The sequence below is a fragment of the Polyodon spathula genome, chromosome 10 (genome assembly GCF_017654505.1).
Source record: "Polyodon spathula isolate WHYD16114869_AA chromosome 10, ASM1765450v1, whole genome shotgun sequence".
Taxonomy (NCBI): Eukaryota; Metazoa; Chordata; class Actinopteri; order Acipenseriformes; family Polyodontidae; genus Polyodon; species Polyodon spathula.
This window is the reverse complement of record NC_054543.1, coordinates 9,491,567-9,497,021: the sequence shown is the minus strand read 5'-3', so window position 1 is coordinate 9,497,021 and position 5,455 is coordinate 9,491,567.

Here is a 5,455-nt window from a genome sequence, read left to right as displayed (position 1 = left end):
CCCCCCTGGGGGCACACCTCCGTGGGAGGGCCTCCGCCCCCGTCACGCCCCCCACCCTGCCCAGACAACTAACCCCGACAAAACAGGAGTCACGATGCAAAGTGCACATGGGTTCAAAATCTCCACTTTGACCAAACGTATAGTATTTATTAAATCTGGGGTTGCCTTAAGATGTATGAGGTTTGTTGCTGGACAGCAAAAATAATTCAGAGATCAACTACTGAAAATCACAGAAAATGTCAAGTTTCCAATTACGGTATCTGATTATCTTTGAGATGTACACACTGAGTGTATCTCTTGTTTTTTAGTTTTTTTGGGTTTTTTTAATTTTTTTTTTACGAAATTAATTCGGGTTTTAAAGCCAATTTCACCAGAACACTGAATTGCAAGCGTATTATTAAACGAGACACTTTATATCGTCAGTGTTTTCCTAATATTTGATTTCTATTCTGCTTAACATCCTATTATCCTATGTTATTCAGAATGATTATTTATTGTTGTTTCCGCTTATGTGGCAGAAAAGATTTATCAGACTGACTGTGACTGAGGTGGGGAAGCTTATTAGCATTGCACAGGCTGAAACAACAAATGAATCATTCAAAACACATATAATAAGATATAAATAGATAAGAATTAAATGCTAGTAAATGTAGATGTCTTCAAGTATGTCTTCAAGGTCAAGAAGTAAGAGTATTTTTAGCTCAACAGTGTGCTAATAATCATCAAATTAGGTCTGCGACCCATTGATTGATTTAGTCACGTAACTCCAAGCTGTTATTTTTGTTTCTTTTTATTTGCTGTCAGTTACGTGACCTAGTTACATGAGAATGACATAAAATGCCAAGTATGTTCTGTTTCAATTGTATTAGTCACTGAGTCTTGAAGGTAAAGATTGTACAGAGATGTATGTATTGTGAAAAGTTACTGTTTCTTTTTTAGTGGTTTGAAGGGTTGTTTTATTTTTATTTGTTTTTTTTAAGTACAGTCGAAAGGTTTTCTGTAAGTGAAAATGACAAAACTGAAGGAACTTAGGAAGTGGTAACTGGAAAAAGGTTGATTTGGTGTCACAGAGCAAGAAGAACATTAATATCAGAGCCTTTCTATGCACCTAGAAGCTTTTAAATCACATTGGTTTATCACACTTTTTAAGGTAAAACCAGGCCGTTCCAATTGTACTATCAAATTGAAACATCTCTGAGTGCTGAATGCACTGAACTATACCCGGTCTGTATGTTAATAGAAGTGAGTGTGGTTTTGAAAACTTTTGCTACAACAAACAAATGGTTACTGCAGGGCAGTTAACACAACCTAATTTATTAATCCAGGGTCTGGGTGTAGGTACTTGAATATGACAAGGTGGCTGCTGATGGCTCAGGACACTGTATGCATGTGATGACAACATTATAGTTAACCTTATTTACCTAACGATACATTTGCTTTTTGTTTTTTTTACATTTGTTATACATTTCTTTTAATTATTTCGTTCTTTATGAATTTAATAACACGGCTTATCTTCATAATATTGCATTCATTTGTTATGGCTTGTGGAGTAAAGATGTTTTGGGTTTGCATGCACTTATTTCCTTATTAGAGTGTGAATTCGTCGTGACACATTGAAAGATCTCTTTCTTTGTAACTTTATATGAATTCTGCTTTCCATCAATGGCAAACCATTGTCATGAAAATGAGTACTGATTAATGGGGTTTGAGTAATATTCTACTAACCTGCTAGGAGGGCATACTTACAGGTGCAATGCATTTATGTTAAACGTTATCCATTAAGTAGATCTTTAGACCCATGTTTATTTTAGATGCATTTGGAATACTATCTAGAGGTTTATTATGGGACATTAACAATTATGTATTCCGACAAAGCTCAGACATGAGATACTGGAATGCTGAAAACTGTATTTATTCTTTTACATGTATTAATGTAAGCATTAAGCAAAAATGTGTTTCTTTTTCCAAAAATGTTTTTTTTTTTTTTTTTTTTTTTTTTTTTTAACTAATAAAAATGAAGTTCCAAACTTCTATTCTCAGAGTTCTTCTTTTCTAAATAATAACATTCTGTCTCAAGACACTTTGGGGATGTTGTCATTCAGTACCATAAAGACAAATATATCAAAAGGAAACTTTACTGTGACTGAAGGGACAGAAAGTGCGCGTCGAAATCCAATTCCTCCCTCAGAAAAGTCATATCTTAAATGGCAATAGAAGGAGCAGACTACTCTGAGCTCGGGGGTCAGTCACCTACCGTTTGGCTCAGGATGGTCACAAATTCATAATGAACTCTGACTGAATTTAACAGGAATAACAGCTGAATATCAAATGCACTTCCTCTGAGTTCTGAAGTAATTCATTTTAAACTCAGCCCTGTTATTTTATCTGGTTTAACCACCTGTATTAATTCCATGTTTCTTTGTAACAAGCGATGTTGATCACATGTATAAAGTGTGCATTCAGTCGCCCACCAGGGGATTGTGAGACACGTGGAAGGTTTTCTGATTCACAGTTTAGATTTGATTTGTTTTCCTAATGAGTAGCTCTTTGATTAACAACTGCTTGAAAATCCTATACTGTTTGCTTCTTTTGAACACAACATGTAGGAAGAATATTTTCTGTTCCAGCTGTATCATTTAAATCTAGCTGCAGATAAGGAATGTTTGTGCTGCAGACAGGCACCCGAGAAACTACTGATAAAGTTCCAGTCTAAAAACATCTCTTATACTGCATATCCCAAACATAACTTTTAGAAGTATATAAAACAAATTCTTCCTTACCAGCTTACATTAGTCATTTTTAAATTGCTCACAATGTTATGCTGAGGCATGTAACATTTGTGTTTAAACCTGGCTTGTTTGTTAGATTTAATTCAGATTAACCCTCATGCTTTTGTGCATAATGGAAAGCTGTTCATGACAGAAATGAAGAATGAACGACAGGAACCTCAAGAACATGGACAGGGATGAGGGAATTGCCTCGTTCTCCCAGTCTGATAACACAAGTGATATGACTGACATAGACAAAGTGGCATGAAAAGATTAAACTGAGCAAAGTAGAGTGAATAAGTGGATTGGACACTTCACTGTATCCAGAACACACTTTACATTTGAACCTATACAATACGTTCTGATACAGATATCTTTCATAAGGAAAGAGAAAATGGTAGAGCAATAGGTCGGTACTGTGCACATACATTTACTAGTACAGGAGCAACCAATATACAATGAAAAGTAGATTGTAAAAATCTATTAGCCCTAGAAAAGCTGGTGCTCATTATCCATAAGATCCTTGGAGGCAGATGGGAGTTTGGGAGCAAGCATGAGCCTCAGCTGAACCATTCCCGAAACACATTTGATTAATTCATTGTAATCTGAAACCTTTTAAAGCTGCAACTGTGCTGTAGTGTAGCCAACTTCCTGCTGAAACAAAAGGAAATAAAGAAGCAGTAAAACACATTTAATGACCAATTGTCTTTCATTTTTGAAATTGAAATAATAGTTTTGTCTTTTGGTTTTTTAGTGAACATTGTTTTAATCAGAATTTTTTTTTTTCTTGGAAGAAGCTGTTTAATACACAGCTGAAAGCATTCTCCTTAATGCGTGTGCATTATGAAGAACTGTAGCTGCCCTTGTGCTAACATTGGCCCTCAGTACAAAACCATTGAATTGACATTGCTTTGCCATTGAAGTTGACTTGACAAATTCAGACTTAAATAGTTTTAATAACAAATACCTCTTAGTAAGGTTTAGAATAAATTTTTTGTCAGTAACCTTGAAATTGTCTGCTAGCCTTTACCACAGATTTAAACACAAAGTCCTCTTATTCTAAATTTAAATGTCAATCCTGCCTCTCCGTGATGATGAACACATAAAAAAAAAAAAAACCTTTAGGGTTTTTAAAGGAGAACCGAGACTTAACCCAACATGGCACCGATCTTAAACTATGTTTGACAGTTTGACAGGGAGGTGTCACTGGATTGCTCATGTACATTTATACTAAATATATACATTCTTAGCAAGAATTTTCATCGAACTGCAATACAAAAATCCCCCTCACTGCAAATACATTAGTCACACTTGTGTGGATGTACTTCCTGTTTTGCAAGCCTGTGAAAATCAGGATGATACTCCCGATACATTCTGCAACTTTTGTCTTGTCTTTGAGGCTCATTATTTTTTCTGTCACCTCTGTTTAGATGCTTTCATAGCATCAGCTTCACAACAGATTTCTGAAAGTGAATGTTATCTTCATAGTATCAGGCTCTGCAATATTAAATATGTGTTGTACAGTGGTCATATTAAGCAGTTAATCAATAACACTTGTAAGTGTTGGACACGGTGTCTTCTGTGTCTTGTGCTAGTTAGGTGTATAATTTGGTGCCTCCATTTGACAAGTTGTATTTGTCCAGAACAGTTGCTTTACTAACTTTAGTTTTCTATCGCAAGGTATTGCCCTACCTTAGTTAAAGAGTAAGTAACTTCAAATTCCATTTTCATGTATTAATTTAGCTTGACAGGATGTCTGGAACTTGAGTTGCTAGTCTCTTTCACTCTAGACATATGTAGCACAGGCTAGATTGGAAAAAGGTCTGTATGGCTGTAGGAGCAACATGATCTCATAAACATTAACTGGGTAATGACAGAAATACAGAAGGCGACTTGTTCCACAGCAGTTCTGCATTAGCCCAGTCTGGCCTGTTTTACATATGTCCATGATGAAAGACAATTTGACAACTAGCACTAAAAGTGTAATTTAACATTAAAATCCAGATCAAATCTACTGTACATATACTATACCATACCATATGAGTGTACCATACCATAGGCAATTAGTCCTTCTGTACAAGTAATTTTAAATACAGGTCTTACTGCATATTAAAAAAAAAAAAGAATCCATTATAATACAACAATAACAAAAAATTGAATTATTATTATTATTATTATTATTATTATTATTATTATTATTATTATATTATTATTATTATTATTATTAGTATTAGTATTATTATTAATAATAATAATAATAATAATAATAATAATAATAATAATAATAATAATAATAATAATAATTACTCTTGCAAATGTTTTGTGCCAGTAAATGTCAGCACTTGAAGAACTCACTCAGAAATGCTAGAAGTTGCTCATATCAATGCCAGTCATTCTACTGTTACTAACTTGGCCTGCTTCCTTGAAAAGCCCACCTGCAGAAATGAAGAGCACAAAGAAGCTTTAACCCTCCAAGTGTTGGTGCAAGTCATAATCATGAAGGTAGCAAGTGCAACATTACATCTGGCATTGCCATCACTGTTATCAGTGTGGATACGGCTGAGCTCAACAAAGCAACACAATAGGAGGCTTTGTGGTCCAGTGGTTAAAGAAACGGGCTTGCAACCAGGAGGACCACGGTCCCAGTTCAGCCATTGACTCACTGTGTGACCCTGAGCAAGTCACTT